The sequence below is a fragment of the Protopterus annectens genome, chromosome 8.part0 (assembly GCF_019279795.1).
Source record: "Protopterus annectens isolate FY-2018-M chromosome 8.part0, PAN1.0, whole genome shotgun sequence".
Classification (NCBI taxonomy): Eukaryota; Metazoa; Chordata; order Ceratodontiformes; family Protopteridae; genus Protopterus; species Protopterus annectens.
In genome coordinates this window covers 622,406,659-622,429,775 of record NC_056741.1, presented here as the reverse complement: position 1 = coordinate 622,429,775, position 23,117 = coordinate 622,406,659, and the positions used below count along the sequence as shown (strand labels likewise).

Genomic DNA, 23,117 nt, shown 5'->3' with positions numbered 1-23,117 from the left:
GCCGTTGTCAGTGAGGCGCTTTTGCAGCCCCTGTCGTCGGCCATTTCGGAACCGATAGCCGAAACTGACTCCCACGAGGAGCCAACTAGGCCTTTGAATATTTCAGTTGGACCTTCGGACAATGCTCTTTCGGATGGGTCCGGAGCCACTGTGCAGGTACCGGCTTCCGAAGGGGTTTTCAGGCCTACTCAGCTTCTTATAAAGGCAAAGCCAAAGACAAAGGCAAAGACTCCTTCCAAATCAAAGACTGCAGCCCAGGCCTCTTCTGATCCATGTCCCAAGTCTCAGAAACAGTTACTTAAAATGGCGGAGGACTTACTATGATTAGGGGGTTCACATCCCCCTCCAGATAAAAGGCCAAGGCAGGAAGTTTATTATGACTCCTCTGATCAGGCTTCTGTTTCTTCTGTTTCTTCTTCTGACCAGGAATATTCTTTCCCTCCTTATGAGGATTCTGATGCTGAGGAATCCATTCCTTCAGCTTCTCCCCCTGAGGATTTCTCTTTTGGGGAAACTTTGCATGAAATGAGGGAACATTTCCACTGGGAAGGACAGGAGTACTCGGAATCTAAGAAAAGACTAAGGGATTTTCTTCTTCTTCCCTAACATAGGCCCCTGGCTATCCCATGCCACTGAACAAGTTGGGAAACATGGTTTACACTGTGGATATGATGCCTTGGAGGCTTCTTGTAGGGCTGCTGCCTCTGCCACAGTAATTAGAAGGCATGCATGGGACAAAATTTGCCAGATCAAGTAAAGGCTAAATTATTGGATGCTCCTGTTCAGCACAATGTTTTATTTGGATCTAAAGCTGAAGACGTGATTAAAAAGATGGAGGTCAAGGCAAAGTCCATGCAAACAGTTAAAGATTTCTTACAAGTACAGCCACCCAGATTTAGCAGGAATTGGCCTACAAAAAATTGGTCCTTTCCCAATTCAGACAGGCCTCAGAGGGGTAGATATAGACGCTCCCGAGGAAGGCCTCAGACGCAAGCCTCTTATAGACCAAGACAGTGGACTGCTTCCACCCCTAGGGGAGGAGAAGACAGGTTGCAAGCTCATAGAAAACAGACTCAATGACTCCCTCTGTTGGCCTGCCGGAACTTCTTGCCTGGAAGCCCCTCTCAGAGGAAAACTTTCTCTTTTTCATCTAAATTGGACTCATATAACCCAAGACAAGTGGGTTCTGGATGTGGTTTCAAGAGGTTACAAATTCCATTTTCATACCCCACCAAGGCCAAGTGGATGGCCAGATCTTCCAAAACATCAATGGTCAGAGGCATTAAACCAGGTGGAAGCTCTCTTGGCTATGAAAGCCATAGAACTAGTTCCACTTTCAGAGATGGGACAAGGTTTTTACTCAAGGCTCTTTCTAGTCCCCAGGAAGCAAAATTCATGGAGACCCATTCTGGATCTGTCAGTCTTGAACACCTTTCTAGAGATACCAAAATTCAAGATGCTTACTCTACAGCAGCTACTGCCAATGCTGACCAAAAATGCATGGATGGTAACTTTGGATTTAAAAGAAGCATATTTACACATTCCCATCAGACAGGAACGCAGAAAATTCCTCAGGTTCAAGGCAGGATCGAGGCACTACCAATTCTCTGCGCTGCCCTTTGGATGGTCTACTGCGCCCAGGGTCTTCACCAAGTGCCTGGCTCCAGTAGTAGCTTATTGCAGACTCAAGAGAATTCAAATTTACCCTTATCTGGATGACTGTCTTATTCAGGCAGACAGCAAGGATGTCTTACTCCAGCATCTACAGTTTGTTCAGAATCTTCTCAAGTTCCTGGGATTCACTGTAAACATAAAGTCAAATTTGACACCCTCACAACAGATAATTTTTCTGGGCGTTTCTCTAAACACAACAACCCAGATGGCATTTCTGACATACGAAAAACAGTTACAGCTGACTTCAACTTTCAAAACCTTGGCAACTACAACTCGGCTATCTGCAAGGAGATTCCAGCAGGCTCTGGGTTACATGGCCTCCTGCATCCTTCTCGTACCACATGCAAGACTACATATGAGGAAAATACAGTGGTACCTAAAAAGTGTATGGTCTCAGCATTGTCACAGTCTAGACATTCTGATCTCCGTCCTGCCTTGTCTTCAAAAGGAATTCCTTTGGTGGTCCAAGGCATGTACTCTAAACAAAGGAAAACCCCTCTGTCTGCCTCCTGCCACTCAGATTCTAACCACGGACGCCTCCGATTATGCATGGGGAGCCCATTTTCGGGGCAACTGTCTGTAGGGCCTTTGGACAAAGGATCAGAAGCACCTGCATATTAATTTAAAGGAAATGTTAGCCGTTCAGAAAGCTCTATTGGCCTTCAGGAATCTTCTACAACCAGGACAACTACTGATACGGACAGACAACACCACAGTTATGTGGTACATAAACAAGCAAGGGGGATCTCATTCCTATCCCCTTTGCAGACTAGCCATGGACCTTTGGAACACAGCTCTAGCTTGCAACTTGGACCTTCAAGCACAGTTTCTACCAGGAAAGCAAAACTTCCTGGCAGACAGTCTGAGCAGAAACCTTTCGGATCCACACGAATGGATGTTGGACTCCAAAATATTCAAGATGATTACAGCCGTCTGGGGATGTCCTCACATAGACCTCTTTGCATCCCACCTCAATCATCAACTACAAATTTTTTGCACCAGGACTTTCCACGATCTAGCTTGGAAAGTGGATGCTCTATCATTCAGTTGGAGAAACCTCTCGGGATATGCCTTTCCGCCTCTTCCTCTTCTTCCACGGGTATTACTAAAGATCAAGCAGGACAAGCCCAAGATGATAATCTTGCTGGCCCCAAATTGGCCTCGACATTTTTGGTACCCAACACTGAAAAACCTTTGTCTAGAGCCACCGTGGGTTTTACCACAGATTCCGAACCTTCTGTCCCAACACCAGGGTCAGATTATACACTCCCATGTCAAAACTCTCAGCCTGGCGGCCTGGTTAATCCAGGATCTTTGATTCATTCTGTCCTACCCAAGCAGGTTATGGATGTCATTTTAGAAGCCAGACGTCCTAGCACTAGAAAATCTTATGCAGGAAAATGGAAAAGATTTTGTTCCTGGATGCAGGCTCAGGATTCTGATCCTCTTATTCCTAACATTCCTCAGATTTTACTTTACCTGTCAGACCTCTTACATAAGGGTCTCTCTTTCTCTTCCATAAAGATACACGCCTCTGCTATTTCTGCCCATTATAATACAGACCCTCCTATCTTTTCCCACCAGCTCATGAGACAATTTCTCAGAGGAGCTAAGAACTTAAGGCCCCCTAGATCTCCTCCCATTCCTGCTTGGGATCTCAACTATGTTTTGGAAAAGCTCACCTTACCTCTTTTTGAGCCTGCTGCCTCATCTGACATCAAGTTTTTATCTTGGAAGGCAGCCATCCTGTTAGCTCTGACCTCTGCCAGGAGGGTTTTAGAGTTGCAAGCCCTTATGGCTGTGGAACCTTATATTATTTTTCATCAAGACAGGGTGTCTTTAAGGACTAATCCTACTTTCATGCCTAAGGTGGTTTCCAAAGTGGCTTTAAATCAAACTATTCACTTGCCAACTTTTTTCCCCACTCCTCAAAATAAAGGGGAAAGGATCTTACATTCCTTGGATGTACACAGACAACTACGTTTTTACCTGGACAGAACCAAGGACATCAGGAAATCAGAGCAATTGTTTTTCTTATACTTCAAGTTCCCAAGGTAAAGCCATTTCAAAACAGGCCATTTCTAAATGGATTGCTCATGGAATCGGATTTTGCTATTCACACCATGGAAAGCAAATCCCAGGGAGTATAAGGACTCACTCTACCAGAGCTGCTGCCACTTCAGCTGCCTTCCTCGGGAGTTCCTACCAAAGACATTTTGGAAAATGCAACTTGGGGTTCAGTGCATACTTTTTCCAAGCACTACAATCTACCTCTCTACTCTAAGTCTAGGGCAGGCTTTGCTTCTGCAGTCTTGCAAGGCCTTATAGCTGCCCCCTCTACTTTATGACCACCTCCCTTTCTGCTTTGGGATTCTACCCTACAGTCATGACTGCAACAGTGAAACACGATGAACATAGTACAGTTGTGTACACTTACCATAAATGTAGATGTTCGAGTGTCTTCACTGTTGCAGTCTGGGTTTCCCTCCCACCTGTCCCCTCTTATTTTTTCTTTTGTGTGGTTCCTTTTTTCACCCTTCTTCTGAGGTGTATTTGCAAAGGGTATGGGACCTTACTCATTTTGGAACTTCTGACATCTGGGGCAAGAAAAACTGGAGAACATGGCGTCGGCTGTCAGCTTTGTACTCCTGGAGCACTGACGTCAGGGAGCATGGCTGAACAGCCGACGCCGGACCCAGACTTTGGGATTCTGGCCGACTGAGGACTGCCTGCCGGCAGGGGAGAACCCTACAGTCATGACTGCAACAGTGAAGACACTCGAACATCTACATTTATGGTAAGTGTACAAAACTGTACTTTTTCTGCCTTTTCATATTCTTCTCTTAAAGATTGGGAGTTTTTTTTTTTCTCTTTTAGTGGCCATCTTCAGAGGCATAAAATTTGACTGTTTCCCAAGGAAATTATATTGAAGTGAGTCAAGAGAGGTCTAGAAAAAACTGCAGTAAGTGATTGTGAGAACCCCTATGGTCTCTCAATTTGTATTTCTTTTCTCCGCATACCAGTCCATTCCATCACCCTAACCTTTGACAAGCTCCACACAATTTACCCTGTAAAACTTTTCATGGATACCTCTGAAGTGTAGACTTTTTACATGTATTTCTGTCTTTTACATCCAGAAGTTTAACCTCTAAAAAAACTTCCAGCATTATTTTTTAGGTGGTTAATGTGTGTTTCACTTGCTTTGTGACTCCCTTCAAATTTGCCAGCTCAGAGGGATCACTGAAGACTACTTCTGCCGCCAACATTGTTTTATATGACCCATTAATTAGTCTGGCAGTTGACACTGAGGGTTAAGGTTGTTTGCTGTAGTTCCTGTAGTACAGGGTTTAATTGCGTTAGCTCTGATCTGCCTATGTTATGACCTTGAACAGGTCACTCAACCAGACAATGCTCCCAGGTTGTTTTTAAAAGGGATTGTGTGTCAGGCCTACCTGGTTATTTTATTTATCTTTGTTTAGTGGGATAGTGATCAATATTGAGTGAAATACAAAGCATTTCATAAACACAAAACTGCAGAAATGTAAGCAATAACAGAATAGTTTAAACTAATTGCATAAAGAAAACTGTGTATATACATTCCTTTGAACATGCACAGTGCAATGTATAATCAAGAATTGCTTTTTGAGTTTATTTTATTTTTTATTTTATTTTTATTTATTTAACATTTGTTGACCGGGAAAGTCCGACTAGGTTCCACAGATCCTGTTTTCAGCGGAGGCCCGGGGAGAAATGCTCCAGAAGAATTGCATTCTGAATTTGGAATAAGTGTTGATTTTCTTAATGTTGATGGGGAGAGATTGCCAAAGAGTAGGTGCCTGAAAAGAGAAAGCATGTGCAGCACTGTAGAGTTTAGTTCTAGGGGTAATGAAAGTTGGTGTGGCTTGTGGGTGATGTCTCAGATTGAATGATGTTTTTTTTTTTGTAAACGCTAGCTGCAAGGGGAGTAAATGCATGGAGTTGGAGTAGTTTGTAGAGTTAGGATCGTAAAGGTAGGTTCGAGCTTTGTTTTATGAGTAGCCATTTGTTTTCTTCAAGGTTATTACAATGATGCTGACAGAGAAATAAGTTTGTAATGATCTGCAGATGCTGTTAAAGATAGTCTGGATTATGGCAGTGTTTTGCTTGGAGGCAGAAGCAAAAATCGGGAGCCCATATTCAAATTGAGAAAGGAGAACTCATTTGCCAATGGCTGCTCTGACTGGTTGGAATAGAAAAGAGGAGATCTTTTTGGCCCAGAAGAGAAGGGAGCTTATTTTGGCTCTCACTTTCTCTGTGTGGGAATGGAAGTTAAGTGACTGATCCAGCCACAGTCCTAGGTATTTGAACATGGAGGTTGTCTCTGTGGAATCGTGTAGGTCAAAGATAGTCAGGCGCTGGGTGAATTTTCTGTGGAGTTCCAAAAAAGCATAGATGTTAAGTTGTCTATCTCGCCTTCATTCTTGCTGGATGGGTTCGGAGCCGACCTCGGCTCCGACTCGGCCACTCTAAAAGCTCGAGAGTTGGTTCCACCGGCTCGAGGCTCCCCCAATATCCCACAATGCTAGGCGTGAGTTACCTCAGATCTCGTTTGCCGCTACAGCGATCGAGGTGTGTTTTCTACCGGCTCCAGGTTAGTGAAAGTTAGACTAGTTTAAATTCTTTAGACTTAGGCTAGTTTAGTGTATTTTTCTTCCCTTTAGTGTAGTGGACTTATTATCCCTTACTACCTTTTCTCCAGCCCCCTTTTTTTCTAAAGAACTTATAGTTCTTTCCCTAAGGCCTTCGGGCCCTTCCTTCCCTTTCCTTAGGGTGTGTATGTGTTTAATTAGGGAGTTTTATTTAACTTACCTTTAGTTTAAATAATTCCCTTTGAATCCTATCAGTGTAATCTGTGTGTGTGTGTTTCTGTGTGTGATTACACTTCGGTTCCTTGAATATGTCCAAGGATACAAAGGTCTCAGGCTTCAAGAAGTGTGACTCGTGCTGTCAGAAAATGTCTCTGACAGACGGTCACACTTCTTGTGTGTACTGCCTGGGACCTTTACACCTGCAGGACTCTTGTGCTGTATGCCATGGCTTCAGCCCTAGAGTCCTGCAGGAGAGAAAAAATAAACTCATTTTGAGGGGTTTAATTAAGCCTGAAGGTTCCCTTTCTGTGTCATCTGGGAAACCTTCTAAGACCTCGGCTCCAGCTTCAGAGTCGAGGCCTAAGGCTTCGAAGCCTACTGCTTCATCGGCTCCGGCTGGAGCCGATGAGTCTTTGACTGCAGTATCTGTGGTTTCCTCGGCCGGCGGGCGAGGCATTAGAGATTCATGGGTCGGCTCCGATCAGACCATCGGAGCCGACATCTAGAAAGAGATTGAGGTCACCGTCCCTTGGCTCCATTCATTCGGCTCCAGCGTCTCCCCTGCTGTCTGAACGGAGCCATAGATCTCACTCCTCCAGGTCATTGAGGCTCTCAGATCACGACCTCCAGAGGGTAGTGAGTAGACTTTTGAAGTCTGAGGCACTGGCCCAAATGCTCCAGAGTCCGACTCATCAGTCGATGCCTCAACTTGTTCCAATAAATATTCCTCCTCCGACTCCTTTGAGCTCTGAGCCGGGGCGTCTCGGGACCGAGACTGTGGTAGCGTCGGAGCCGATACATTTGTCTTCGGCTCCGTCATCGGCTCCGATTTCTTCTTTTGAAGAATCTCGGCCGGGCTTCCTCGTCGGCTCCGAGGTGAGTGGCATCGGACCCTTGTCCGACCCCTCTCCTCTCGGTGCTTGGCGCTAGTGAGTTCGGCTCCGACATCGGCCTCGAGCCATCTCTGTCGGTGCCGAGGGAGGTTCTCAGCTTCGGGCGGGGACCTCTGGCTCTGCCTGACAGGGGTGCATTCGAGGTCATGCGGTGTGTTGGAACCTTGTTCGACTCCACAGTCGGCTCCGTCCGCCCCTCCCACTTCGGTGCCTTTGGTTATGTCGACTCACTCCCTCATCCCAGACCGCAGAGAGCAAGCTCCTCAAGAATCCCCTGTGGGATCTCATCCTCTTCGAGGCCTCTCCTGAATTGGCAGGGGAGCCCCCTAGGAAGAGAAAGTGTAAGAGGAAACACATAGACTCACCTGAGTCTGTCACCTCTGACACAGATTTAGAGGATTCCGAGGGTTCCCCACGTTCCCCTTCTGAAGATGTCTCTTTCGCAGACATTCTAGAGATCCTGAAACAGAGGGTAAATTGACCAGCCCTTAACCCTTCGGAGGATGAATCTGTGTATCTTGAGGCGTTTGGCTCTCGCCCTTCCACCTCCTGGGCGTCCCCCCCTTTGATCCTCTTATGCAGGTGGTTGCAAAGAAGGCCTGGACGACTCCTGATTCAGTGGACCCTACCCCCAGGAGACCCTCCAAATTTATAACAGCACCAACTGACAAGCAATTTCTCACAAAAGGTGTTTCGGTGGATGCTATGGTGGTAGCTGCTGCCACCAAGAAGGAACTAGCTGATCCTTCAGTGCCTGTTCATCGCCCTAACAAAGAAACAAGGTCTATGGACAGGAATGGGAAGGGGATGTACTCGACAGCGACCTTTGCAATGCGTTAAGCTGAACTACCTATGCCATTTTACTCGTCTTCAAAGAGACTTGATCAAAAGCGAGTGACATGTTGAAGGATCCTACGGCTGCAGGTTTTCAAGACAAGATGAACACTCAGCTGGCTACCCTGAATTCCATAGCTAACTCCTCCATGCCTCCTTTCTTATGCGGCTGATGGAGCGAGCAGGGTCACAGGCACAGGTGTGGCCTTACGCAGGCATGCCTGGATGCGGCTATGCAACTTTGGGGACCCCTTTATAATCTCGTTCACTAATCCCCGTTTGATGGATCAAGTCTTTCTGGGCCTCAACTGAAAGAAACCTTGACTAGGTGCGAGACAGATGGCAAGACTCTTTCTGCCCGGAGTTTGTTTTCTACTCCTTCTAGGCCTTACCCCAAAGGCCAGAAAAGTGGGAAAATGTGGTTCATAAACAATCTCAAGGGACTTAAGCCTGGCGCACAAAGTCGGTTCCCGCCAGAGGCAGAGGGGGAACAACAATGGTAGACGATCGCCCTAGAGGCAGGGGGTCCGCAGAACCAGGGCAATCGGGAAGTCTTCTCTGATAAGCCCTTTCAGCATCCTGAGGTGTTGCCCGACTGCCCACCTTCGAGGCAGTCGGGGAAGATTGTCACTGTACCCAGAAGCCTGGCTATCCCTGACTCAAGACAAATGGGTACAGTCCATCATTTCAAGGCTATTCCATTCCCTTCGTTAGCATTCCAAACCAATCAAAAATCCCTTCCAGATGTTCCACCCGCTCAAAGGGATCTTGCAGCTTTGGAAATTTCAAAGCTGCTTGCAAAAAGAGCAATTCAGCCAGTTCCAGCAGACCAGCAAGGATCCGAATCTCCTCCAGGTTCTTTTTAGTTCCAAAGAAAACAGGGGACTGGAGACCAATTTTGGGTCTCAGTATCTTGAACAAGTCAGTCAAGAAAACAAGATTGTGCATGGTCACGCTGCAGTCCATCCTTCCCTATTGGGAAAGGGAAACTGGATGTGCTCTATAGACCTTCAGGATGCGTACTATCACATAAAAATGAAAAGACGCTCCAGAAGATTCCTCCGCTTCAGGCTGGGAACCAGTCATTTTCAATTCAGGGCCCTGCCCTTTGGTCTCACCACTGCCCCCCGGGTGTTTACCAAATGCATGGCAGTGGTAGCTTCTCACCTGAGACGACAAGGATTCCAGGTGTTTCCATATTTGGACGACTGGCTCCTCACAGCTCCCACCAAGCATCTTCTTCTAATGGCCAGGGACTACACCTTTCGCATTTGTCAAAATTTGTCTGTTTTGTCGCCTTGTCGTACTATTACCTTCATAGGCGCAAATCTAGACACAGTCAACATGTCTGCGAGACTAACAGATCAGAGAATAGCAGACATACACAAAATGGTCTCGCTCCTATTCAGCAGCAACAGAATCAAAGCCAGGTTAGTTCTAAAAGTGTTGGGGATTATGGCGGCTGCCATTCCTCTGCTTCCATTAGCCAGATTCCACATGAGAATCCTTCAATGGATGCTCTTCACGCAATGGTCATACCAGCAACTTCCGATGTCCCACACCATTATGATCACGCAAACATGCAGAAATCATCTTCTGTGGTGGATGTCTTCCCCTCAGCTCTTATTGGGAAGACCCTTTGTTCCTTCCCCTCCGGTTGCTACTCTGACAACGGACGCCTCCTGATCGGGTGGGGGGGGCATTATCAGGGCAGAACTGTCCAGGGCACATGGCAACCAGGCGAATGCCACTTGCACATAAATGTTCTAGAGATGAGAGCAGTGCTTTTAGCGTTGCAAGCCCTTCAAGACTCTCTTCCCTTGGGAACGATAGCAATCCAGACGGACAATATGTCTGTAGTGTGGTATATCAACAAACAAGGCGGAACCAGGTCCTACCCCCTGTGTCGAGAAGCACTCAGACTGTGGCAATGGGCGATTTCTTCTCAGCGTTTTCTGATAGCAACGCACATCCCCGGGAAGTCCAATCAAATCGCGGACAAGTTGAGCAGAGCTATCCTCATGCCTCACGAGTGGTCTCTGAAAGACTCTGTTGTGAGAGAAATTTTTCTCAAGTGGGGCCAGCCTTGCTGCGACCTTTTTGCTACTCCCCAAAACAGCAAGTGCAGAGATTATTTCACCCTATTCCCGTTACCAGGCCAACCCAGCAGAGACGCTCTAGTCCAAGTTTGGCCCGGGGGACTTCTGTATGCATTTCCTCCCTTCCCACTAATCTCTCAAGTGATACAGAAAGCTATCGCTCAGAAGGCCTCATTGATCCTCATTGCTCCGTACTGGCCTCGACAGGTTTGGTTCCCCTTTCTACATCAGTTTCTGTTGGAGCGACCTTGGCATCTGGACCTAGTTCCAGATCTTTTGATCCATCAGTCGGGTCAGTTTCATCGCTCCCTTCCCTCTCTGAACCTCACTGCTTGGTTCCTCCAATTCCAACCGTAGCCAGGCTTCCTCAAATGTCTCACTCTGTTCGAGATATTTTGATAGCTTCCCATAAATCTTCCACTCGAAAGATTTATTTGAGTAAGTGGAAACGTTTCGCCTTTTGGGCTCAAGGAAGGGACATAGATCCTTTCACTGCTTCCATCCAAATGGTCCTTGATTTTCTAGCTGAACTCTTCCATGCAGGTTCATCTCCTTCTACCCTTAAAGTTCAATTGGCAGCTATTTCTAACTTTCATTTGGGCATTTCAGAGTCTGCCATCATGTCCCACAAGCTTTGCAAAGCCTTTTTGAAGGGAGTTTTTCTACTCAGACCTCCGGTAAGAAATCCTCCTCATCCTTGGGACCTAAATTTAGTTCTTAGTTCCTTGATTCTTCCCCCTTTCGAACCTGCAGCCTCCTGTTCTTTAAAATTGCTATCATGGAAGACTCTCTTTCTAGTAGCTATTACTTCAGCTAGAAGAGTTTCAGAACTTCATGCACTCAGCTGTCGACCTCCTTATCTGTTGTTCCATAAGGACAGGGTATCTTCTGAACCAACCGTCCTTTTTACCTAAGATAGCCTCGTCTAACCTAAATCAAAGCATTGACCTCCTGTTTTTCCAGAATATTCTAACAGGTCTGAACAAAATTGCATTGGCTAGATGTTCATCATCAGTTAAGGTACTATTTGGATAGAACCAAACAATTCAGAAAATCTGACCAGCTGTTCGTCTCTTATGCAGAAGGCAGAAAGGGACTTTCAGTTTCAAAGGTATCATTATCCAGATGGCTAACATCTCTGATTTCCCTTATTTATGAAATTAGACACCAAAAGCTGCCTAACAAACCTAAAGCCCATTCTACCAGAGCTTTGGCTACTTCTATAGCCTTCCAAGACAGACTGCCTATTGACACCATTTGTGCAGCGGCTACTTGGGCTACTCCTCACACTTTCATCTCTCATTATAAGTTGGATTTTGCCTCTAGGCATAGAGCTGACTTTGGTTCCACTGTTCTCAAGAGTCTGTTCCGTTAGGCCACCCGGGACAAGGTGCTAGGGACGCGGTCCCATCCAGCAAGAATGAAGGCGAGATAGACAACTTAACATATAGAAGTTATGTTCTTACCATAACGTTCCATGTTAGTTGTCTTCGCTTCTTCTTGCGTCCCACCCTCCTTCCCCCTGGCCTGGACAGACCTAGAGGAGTTTGATTGTGACCTCTCTTTCTACCACCTCTTTACTATAGGTATATGCTACTGTGCATATTTTCCTGGATCAGGATGTAGGCCACCCTTCTCTTATCCCTGGTTTATAGAGGTGGACTTTGGTTATAGTTATTCTATTGCTATTATAAGCTGGGCCTAGCTTACAAACGAGATCTGAGGTAACTCACGCCTAGCATTGTGGGGTATTGTGGGAGCCTCGAGCCGGTGGAACCAACTCTCGAGCTTTTAGAGTGGCTGAGTCGGAGCCGAGGTCGGCTCCGAACCCATCCAGCAAGAAGAAGGCGAGAAGAAGACAACTAACATGGAACGTTATGGTAAGAACATAACTTCTATTTTTGGTCTTGCTGTGGTTGAGAAGTAATTTATGATTTCAACCATCGGTGGAGCTCATGTACGTCTGACTGGAGTTGGCATTGAATGTTGGTGTGAGAGTGACCTGATCAAATGGATATTATTAGTAAGTTTAGTTGACATTGACTAGAATCTCTCCCTCCCTCCTTCCATTCCGCTCATTGTCTTTTTAGTCAGCAAATTATCAGTGTTCGTTTTAAGATGGTCCTTATTAAATCAGGATTCAGCCTGACCTCGTACTGTTGGTATCTCTCTTTTTCACATCTTTTTGCTTTCTTTTTATCATACAAGTAAAATTAATAATATTCTCACACCACCAGAGCCCATTGCTGGTGGAGTAGACAGAAAAGGTATTGTTTATGGCTGAGGCTCCTTGGGTTTGATTCAGGGTTCAGGTGCTTGATAACGCAGGCAGACAGGATGGGGTATGCTGGGGGCAAGACTCAGGCTAAGTCTTGTGTTGGTTTGGCTGAGATGTTGTAGAGCCCATTGCATGTCAAACCTTTGGCACTGGAGGAGAACATCTACTGTGGGGAAGAAACTGAGTAGAAAAACATTCTACAGTAGCATGTAGTATTGCCAGAGGTTCCTTGATTTCTATACTGACACCAAACATGGTTTGAGATAAGTCCAGGGGAGGCTAAGGTGTGTTCAGTAAATCCAGTGGATGAGGAGAGGTACTAGAAACATCTTAAGGTCAACTGTATGTTATTATCTGAGTAGTAGTAGAAATTCTCTGGGAAGTAGTGTGCATAAGTGAAGGCATTTTTATGATCTGCTTTTAATAAATTTGGGCTGATGGAAAGGTTTTAATATACATAGCAACTTTGAATACAAGATTTTTGATAAAGGGTTGATGCTTACATTTCTCAAAGGCTTAAATAATGGTTTTCATGTTATGCAGCACAGTAAAACTCTTTAGTATGACTTGGTGTGTTGAAAGCTTTGAATGAAAATTTAACTGGAGTGGTTTAAGCCAAGGCCTGCATTTGTTTGCTTTGCAGATGTCCTTCAAGAATGCAACTGCAGTCATAACATATGGGTTGTCCTGCCTCAGGCAGCCCTCGGTCGGCCGGATTCCAAAGTCTGGGTCCGACGTCAGCTGATGTCGCATTTCTGTCCGACGTCAGAGCGGCTGGAGTATATAAGCATCAGCCGACGCCATCTTCTTCAGTCTTTCTTGCCGCGCGGTGCCCGAAGCAGAAGCAGTTCGCAAGTGCCGGTCGGTCAGCTCCTGTATTCTTCGAAACCGAAGTCATCAAAAAAGCTAAGTACCCCATTGGGGACCTTTTCTTGCCTCAGCCAATGTCAGAAATTACTGAAAAAGTAAATAATTGTTTGTCTTGTGGTAAACAAATACCTCATAAGGATTTCCACTCCTACTGCCTCCCTTGCCTTGGCCCAGACCACGACGTCTCGGCCTGTGCCACCTGTGCTCGCTTCAACAAGCGCACTCTGAGGCGCCGGGCAGAGTTTGCTGAAGACTTTTTTGGCAAAAAATTTGATTATACAATGCCGTCGGAACAACCGACAACGCAGACTCCTAAGAAACGAAAAGACCAGGACCGACATCCTTGGCCCGCGTCTTCAACCGACACCACGCCAAAACTAACCGCGAGTGCTCCGGTTCCCTCTGAGGCGGTTATTCCACTGCTCCGAACTGAAGACACCGCATTACCGATACCTCCGATACCGGAGGCCACTCCGCCAGTTATTGATTTTCCTCCGGATACCGAAACCGAGGAAATGCCCGAGACCATTGCTGTTGATAAGGTAACTCCTACACGTGGAGCGGCTAGGCCTCCCATGTCCATGTCTATCAAGGCCTACACACATGCCAAGGCAGCCGGCAAGTCCAAACATCTTACTGCTAAAAACTTACCTCAGACTACTACTGAAACTCAGATCATGTCCATGGCCGCAGATTTAATTTCTCTGATCAGAGGCTCCCAGGCCCATCCTGAGAGGGGATCCCAGCCTCCTCCTGAAAAGAGGCCCAGGGTTGAACCCCCTGACCCTCTGCCCTCAGATGAAGATTCTGAGGACTCTGTTCCCTCTGAAAGCCAGGAAGAGCCCTTCCAGACCTATGAGGATTCAGATGCAGAGGACTCCATTCCCTCGGCCTCCCCTCCTGAGGATATTTCTTTTGGGGAAGTTCTGCATTCCATGAGGGAACATTTTAAGTGGCAAGGCCAGGAATTTTCTGATTCCAGAAAGCACCTTCGAACCTTCCTCAAAAAGCCTCAACTCAGACCCTTAGCTATACCTCCTGTGCTTGATGTTTTGGATGATTTATACTCTGACTCCAGTGTTACCCCTGATACTCTTCCTCCTGCTCCTGTCAAGCCTGACAGATACTATAGGGTTCCAGAAACCCATTCTCATTTATTTAGGGCCCATGCTGTGGATTTAGAAACAATTTCCCAGGGGCCTAAAGGGGTTTCAGCTACCACATCCAAAAATCCTTTGCCTTCTGACAGGGAAGCAAGGTCCTTAGAGAGATGCGGAAGAAGGTCTACACCTCCACTACTTTATCTATGAGAGCTCTCAATTGTCTCTTTCACATGTTTCAATATCAGGATTTCCTGTTAGATGATTTACAGAAAAGTTTGGCCTCTCCTGAACCTTTAGATAGGAAGTCTTTGCAGGAGGCTGTGCATAATTCTCAGCAAGTTAGCAATCATTTTTTGCAGTGTGGATATGATGCATTGGAGGCTTCATGTAGGGCAGCTATGACAGGGCGGTCATTAGTAGACATGCATGGCTAAAAGAACAACCTTTACCAGATCATGTTAAGGCAAAACTTCTTGATGCACCCTTGGAAAGAACAAGCTTTTAGTGCTAATGCTAAAGATGTGTTAAAGTCCATTGAGGAAAAAGCTAAGTCAGTACAGACAGTCAAAGATTTCCTCCAGGTTCAGCCGCCCAGATTCAGCAGGAACTGGCCTTCTAAAAACTGGTCCTTTCCTAATCCTGAAAGATCTCAAAGGTAAAAGCAGGCGTGCCGAGGAAGAGGCAATACAGAGGATCCTACAGGGGCGACAATGGCAACCAGCAAACCAAAGTGAAAGCGGCTTTTACCTGGAATCCTTTGGAACACCAGGGTCAGATTCTACACTCCCATGTCAAAACTCTCAGCCTGGCGGCCTGGTTAATCCAGGATCTTTGATTCATTCTCTCCTACCCAAGCAGGTTATGGATGTCATTTTAGAAGCCAGACGTCCTAGCACTAGAAAATCTTATGCAAGAAAATGGAAAAGATTTTGTTCCTGGATGCAGGCTCAGGATTCTGATCCTCTTATTCCTAACATTCCTCAGATTTTACTTTACCTGTCAGACCTCTTACATAAGGGTCTCTTCTTTCTCTTCCATAAAGATACACGCCTCTGCTATTTCTGCCCATTATAATACAGACCCTCCTATCTTTTCCCACCAGCTCATGAGACAATTTCTCTGAGAAGCTAAGAACTTAAGGCCCCCTAGATCTCCTCCCATTCCTGCTTGGGATCTCAACTATGTTTTGGAAAAGCTCACCTTACCTCCTTTTGAGCCTGCTGCTTCATCTGACATCAAGTTTTTATCTTGGAAGACAGCCATCCTGTTAGCTCTGACCTCTGCCAGGAGGGTTTCAGAGTTGCAAGCCCTTATGGCTGTGGAACCTTATATTATTTTTCATCAAGACAGGGTGTCTTTAAGGACTAATCCTACTTTCATGCCTAAGGTGGTTTCCAAAGTGGCTTTAAATCAAACTATTCACTTGCCAACTTTTTCCCCACTCCTCAAAATAAAGGGGAAAGGATCTTACATTCCTTGGATGTACACACACAAGTACGCTTTTACCTGGACAGAACCAAGCACATCAGGAAATCAGAGCAATTGTTTGTTTCATATGCTTCAAGTTCCCAAGGTAAAGCCATTTCAAAACAGACCATTTCTAAATGGATTGCTCATGGAATCAGATTTTGCTATTCACACCATGGAAAGCAAATCCCAGGGAGTATAAGGACTCACTCTACCAGAGCTGCTGCCACTTCAGCTGCCTTCCTCAGGGGAGTTCCTACCAAAGACATTTTGGAAGCTGCAACTTGGAGTTCAGTGCATACTTTTTCCAAGCACTACAGTCTACCTCTCTACTCTAAGTCTAGGGCAGGCTTGGCTTCTGCAGTCTTGCAGGGCCTTATAGTCCCTCTACTTTATGACCACCTCCCTTTCTTTCTGCTTTGGGATTCTACCCTACAGTCATGACTGCAACAGTGAAACACTATGAACATAGTACAGTTGTGTACACTTACCATAAATGTAGATGTTCGAGTGTCTTCACTGTTGCAGTCTGCTCCTCCCACTTGTCCCTCTTACTTTTCTTTTGTGTGGTTCCTTTTTTCACCCTTCTTCTGAGGTGTATTTGCAAAGGGTATGGGACCTTACTCATTTTGGAACTTCTGGCATCTGGGGCAAGAAAAACTGGAGAACATGGCGTCGGCTGTCAGCTTTGTACTCCTGGCGCTCTGACGTCAGGGAGCATGGCTGAACAGCCGACGCCGGACCCAGACTTTGGGATTCTGGCCGACCAAGGACTGCCTGCCGGCAGGGGAGAACCCTATAGTCATGACTGCAACAGTGAAGACACTCGAACATCTACATTTATGGTAAGTGTACACAACTGTACTTTTTCTGCCTTTTCATATTCTTCTCTTAAAGATTGGGAGGTTTTTTTTCTCTTTTAGTGGCCATCTTCAGAGGCATAAAATTTGACTGTTCCACAAGGAAATTATATTGAAGTGAGTCAAGAGAGGTCTAGAAAAAACTGCAGTAAGTGATTGTGAGAACCCCTATGGTCTCTCTCAATTTGTATTTTTTTTCTCCGCATACCAGTCCATTCCGTCACCCTAACCTTTGACAAGCTCCACACAATTTACCCTGTCAACCTTTTCATGGATACCTCTGAAGTGTAGACTTTTTACATGTATTTCTGTCTTTTAGATCCAGAAATTTAACCTCTAAAAAACTTCCAGCATTATTTTGTAGGTGGTTAATGTGTGTTTCACTTGCTTTGTGACTCCCTTCAAATTCGCCAGCTTGTCAGAGGGATCACTGAAGACTACTTTTGCCGCTAACATTGTTTTATATGACCCATTAATTAGTCTGGCAGTTGACACTGAGGGTTAAGGTTGTTTGCTGTAGTTCCTGTAGTACATGGTTTGATTGCGTTAGCTCTGATTTGCCTATGTTATGACCTTGAACAGGTCACTCAACCAGACAATGCTCCCAGGTTGTTCCTTAAAAGGGATTGTGTGTCAGGCCTACCTGGTTATTTTATTTATATTTGTTTAGTGGGATAGTGATCAATATTGACCAATTTCAGACAGCCTGAGTGAAATACAAAGCATTTCATAAACACAAAACTGCAGAAATGTAAGCAATAACAGAATAGTTTAAACTAAATTGCATAAAGAAAACTGTTTATATACATTCCTTTGAACAAGCACAGTGCAATGTATAATCAAGAAGTGCTTTTTGAGTTTATTTTATTTTTTATTTTATTTTTATTTATTTATTTAACATTTGTTGACCGGGAAAGTCCGACTAGGTTCCACAGATCCTGTTTTCAGCGGAGGCCCGGGGAGAAATGCTCCAGAAGAATTGCATTCTGAATTTGGAATAAGTGTTGATTTTCTTAATGTTGATGGGGAGAGATTGCCAAAGAGTAAGTGCCTGAAAGGAGAAAGCATGTGCAGCACTGTGGAGTTTAGTTCTAGGGGTAATGAAAGTTGGTGTGGCTTGTGGGTGATGTCTCAGATTGAATGATGGTTTTTTTTTGTAAACTCTAGCTGCAAGGGGAGTAAATGCATGGAGTTGGAGTAGTTTGTAGAGTTAGGATCGTAAAGGTAGGTTCGAGCTTTGTTTTATGAGTAGCCGTTTGTTTTCTTCTAGGTTATTACAATGATGCTGACAGAGAAATAAGTTTGTAATGATCTGCAGATGCTGTTAAAGATAGTCTGGAGTATGGCAGTGTTTTGCTTGGAGGCAGAAGCAAAAATCGGGAGCCCATATTCAAATTGAGAAAGGAGAACTCATTTGCCAATGGCTGCTCTGGCTGGTTGGAATAGAAAAGGGGAGATCTTTTTGGCCCAGAAGAGAAGGGAGCTTATTTTGGCTCTCACTTTCTCTGTGTGGGAATGGAAGTTAAGTGACTGATCCAGCCACAGTCCTAGGTATTTGAACATGGAGGTTGTCTCTGTGGAATCGTGTAGGTCAAAGATAGTCAGATGCTTGGTGAATTTTCTGTGGAGTTCCAAAAAGCATAGTTTTGGTCTTGCTGTGGTTGAGAAGTAGTTTATGATTTCAACCATCGGTGGAGCTCATGTACGTCTGACTGGAGTTGGCATTGAATGTTGGTGTGAGAGTGACCTGATCAAATGGATATTATTAGTAAGTATAGTTGACATTGACTAGAATCTCTCCCTCCCTCCTTCCATTCCGCTCATTGTCTTTTTAGTCAGCAAATTATCAGTGTTCGTTTTAAGATGGTCCTTATTAAATCAGGATTCAGCCTGACCTCGTACTGTTGGTATCTCTCTTTTTCACATCTTTTTGCTTTCTTTTCATCATACAAGTAAAATTAATAATATTCTCACACCACCAGAGCCCATTGCTGGTAGAGTAGACAGAAAAGGTATTGTTTATGGCTGAGGCTCCTTGGGTTTGATTCAGGGTTCAGGTGCTTGATAATGCAGGCAGACAGGATGGGGTATGCTGGGGGAAAGACTAAGGCTAAGTCTTGTGTTGGTTTGGCTGAGATGTAAAGTCCATTGCATTTCAAACCTTTGGCACTGGAGGAGAACATCTACTGTGGGGAAGAAACTGAGTAGAAAAACATTCTACAGTAGCATGTAGTATTGCCAGAGGTTCCTTGATTTCTATACTGACACCAAACATGGTTTGAGATAAGTCCAGGGGAGGCTAAGGTGGGTTCAGTAAATCCAGTGGATGAGGAGAGGTACTAGAAACATCTTAAGGTCAACTGTATGTTGCTATTAGGTTAGTTGAACTGATGAGCAGTAGTTGTTATCTGAGTAGTAGTAGAAATTCTCTGGGAAGTAGTGTGCATAAGTGAAGGCATTTTTATGATCTGCTTTTAATAAATTTGGGCTGATGGAAAGCTTTTAATATACATAGCAACTTTGAATACAAGATTTTTGATAAAGGGTTGATGCTTACATTTCCCAAAGGCTTAAATAATGGTTTTCATGTTATGCAGCACAGTAAAACTCTTTAGTATGACTTGGTGTGTTGAAAGCTTTGAATGAAAATTTAACTGGAGTGGTTTAAGCCAAGGCCTGCATTTGTTTGCTTTGCAGTTTCCATTGGTTGTTTTATTTCTATATACAGTAATTCAAAACCTCACTGAATTTTAGTTAATTTTGCAAAGGTACTTTGGAAATCTGCGGTGGTGGTGCTGCGGTAGCGTTGTCGCTTCACAGTAAGACGCTGACCAGTTCGACTCTCAGCTAGAGCTTCTTCTGCGTGGGGACATGCGTGAATGGGCGTACCTTCGTTAAAGGTTGTGCGATAGGGCTGGCAACTCAGCACGTAAAAATCAACTGCTAATCATTAGCAGACCAGAGTTCCGCTGTGGCGACCCCTAACCGGGAAAAGCCGAAAGACACAACAACAACAACTTTCAGATTCATTTGGATTTCTACCTAGTATAGGTCATCTGTAGCAATCAAGAAGCTATAGTGGGATTCATACCCCATTGCATTTTTCTTGGTAAGAGTGGTTAACAGCTACTTGGTGCTTGTTTCTGTACTATTTTCTATATCACTGGAGCAGCTTCCATTTCTTTGGAATTGCCATCAGTGTAAGCCAGTTTTACACAGTTTGCAAATTTTGGTTTACGCTGCTAAGAAAACATATGTTTCCTGTTGACCTGGGCTCCACTGTAAAGACTTGGGGGAAACAAACTTGTGATCCAGGAAAGACTATCCAGTATTTCTCAAGTTTTGCTTACTTAGCAGCCTTTGTTATTGCATTATTTTTAAACCAAATTTCATTTAAGAGGCATGCCACATCATATATTAGAGGCATCAGAAAATATACTGATCATTCCAGCCACATAAAGTATGCTGTAGACTCTAGACTTTTAGGGGCATAAAACCCTTGTAGGAGGAGTGGCCTTGCATCTAGTTACTGTGTACATAGTATTTTCTGTGAGGAAAAAAATAAATAGGTTTTTGTGTACTTTTGCTGTTGAAGAGCAGAATAGAGTCTAATTCCCTTTGACTATGCTACTAGTAATTTATACTTCCTAGGTAAATAATCTGTTTATTTGTCAGGAAATTGGTAGGTACTGGGCTTGTATAGGCCCCAGGGTCGATAGCCTAGTTACCTACCTATGAACCTAAATTTGCTGCTCAGTTAAAAGCATTGTCTTGTCTGGTATGGTAGAAACCAGAGTTAGCTGTGTTTTCATCTCTAAGTATGTTGAAAAGATCCATGAATCTCTTCAAATGAGACCATTATCTTTTGTACTGTGACACTTTTATTTGTCCACCACAAATTATTTTGTGCTTTTCATTATAAATCCTTCTCTAGTGGTCTCAATGTAGAAACATACGTCAGTCAACACCTCTCAGCCTCTTGAAGCAAGGAATCTGGACAAAGCCATAAATAATGGGGGGGGGGGATCAAAGACTCTGAAATTGGGACAGTTTTTAAATATTGCTCTTACAGATTTAGAAAGCTAGTAGAATAACAGTTTTGTATTAGCATGAATTTTCTGAAGAGTATAAAGTCTGAATCTCAAATGTCTGTCATTATTTTCTGACATCACTCCTCAATGATTTGCCAGAAAACCGCAGTTTTATGGGAAACTGACCAAATATGTGAGGCAGAAATCTGTACAGTTGAAATATATGCACCAGTCTGTGGAAGGATCCTGCAGTACCTTAACTGGGCAGACCTATATGTGTTTGTGGAATTCTGACCTTGAGACAGGTAAGCCCACAGAGACGTTGCTTACTTGGAAAGTCAATAAGGTGATGCTCCAGAAGCTGGTGGTCAGTGTTCCTTGAAAGGTTATAAAGAATTTCAGCTGCACTGTTGTCATTATTCTAGCCACTTTGTTTCTAAAGATCATTGAACATGACTTGCAAGTTATCTTTTTTAATGTATATAACTAGAATTCATAGTTGAAGACCACTAATTTAAGAAAAGAAGAAACACTTTTTGAAATTTCAGCTTACTTTATTGCTGTATTGGCGCGCACAGACCTAAGAATGATCGACTTCAACATGCATGCTAAGCCAGGATGTTTGGGGTGTTTTGCCATTTCACCACTGTATATACTGTATTCAGAAAGAAATGAGGACTGTATGTTGATGATTCCATGCCTGGAATAAGTTGGTAACCTAGTAATAACAAATTATTTAAATTATAAATAAAAAGAGATTCTCTGAAGGAGTAGATTTCCATCAGTACGCTGCCTGTCTCCACACGCAAAGCTTATGTGCTGGAAGAATGCACAGGTGACAGGAGGCAAGATCTTTACAAAATGATGCTAAGTTAAAAAAAAGAGTTTTCAAGATGTTGGTCATTTCAAATGTGAAATAATTTCCAGTTTTTAACATTCAGGTTTGTCTACAGCTATAGTTTCAGCACTAATGGGATACATGGTTTTCATCCGTGGGGGAAAAATTTATTTTAACTTTTGCTTACCAGGGATAATCCGATTGGGCAACTAGTGTCCGTTTTCAGTGGAGGCCTGGGGAGAAAAGCTCCACACAGTACAAAATGAACAGAAATCAATGGTAATAGTTATAGGTTACAAAGTATAAATGTTAACGGTTAACAACATGTTACAAAAAATGTAAATGTTAAGTACTAGTTGAAAAGTAGTTTAGACTATTAATAAGTATGAAGTAGATAGTTGGAGACAACTTATTGAACACAATAGAGACAGTTACAACTATTAGATCTAAAGTTTGCTAATGAACAAATATGTGTGCATAGCATTTTCATGGCCAAAGCATTTGTACAATGTGTGCATAGCATTTTCATAGCAAAAACATATGTACAATATGTGTGCATAGCATTTTCATAGCAAAAACATATGTACAGTATTTATAATGAGCATTGGTTGAGCACATTATTAGTATTCACCAGAAGCTTAAGAAAATAGTACTCCTGCAATTTAGTGAGGCCTCAAGGTGGCCCATTGCAGTTGCATAGATGGCTGGTGTGAAGGTATGATTTAGAGTTTTTTGAAGGTGGGAAGTACACTTTTGTAATCTGATGTCAGGAGGAAGGATGTTCCAGGTTTTAGTAACTTCGAGGGAAGAGAGATTCCTCAGAGTTGTTTTTACATGGAATATTTTCAATCAGAGCTTTGTTGCTGGAATGTAATTGTCTATTTGAATTGTAGCAGTTTAGAAGACCAGACAGGGCAGGTGTTTTCTCTGGATTGTATAGTATTTGGTGTGCTAGGCTGAATTGGTGGTATTGCAATAAACTGGGAAATTCAAGCAAGTGTAATGTATGTAAGGATTGGCAGTGGTGACTTGACTGCTGTTTGTTTTCTATAATGACGGATTCTAATAAGAATTTTGTTCAGGTGTCTTTAGCTCACAACTTTTTAATTCATATGGTGATAATTCTCACATCTCTAGTAAGAATTTTGTGTTTCCCTGTTTCTAACTTCTAGCTTTTCATGTTTTTCTCAGATGAAGATACACATTTATTATGTTGCTGTATTAAGCCTTGAAATATCTTAGAAGTATGATTTTGCATGTTTTATTGGATCTTTGTAGCTTTTCTAAAGGAAAATTGTATCAAATGTTGAAGCACATAAAACT

The 23,117-nt window shown here is 43.9% G+C and overlaps 1 protein-coding gene across 1 annotated transcript in view; it reads left to right on the top strand.

Moving 5' to 3' along the window:
- Nucleotides 1-23,117, top strand: part of LOC122808326 (plexin-B3-like) — a 2,760,797-nt gene that overhangs the window by 1,006,558 nt on the left and 1,731,122 nt on the right. The gene's annotated exons all lie outside the window — the stretch shown is intronic.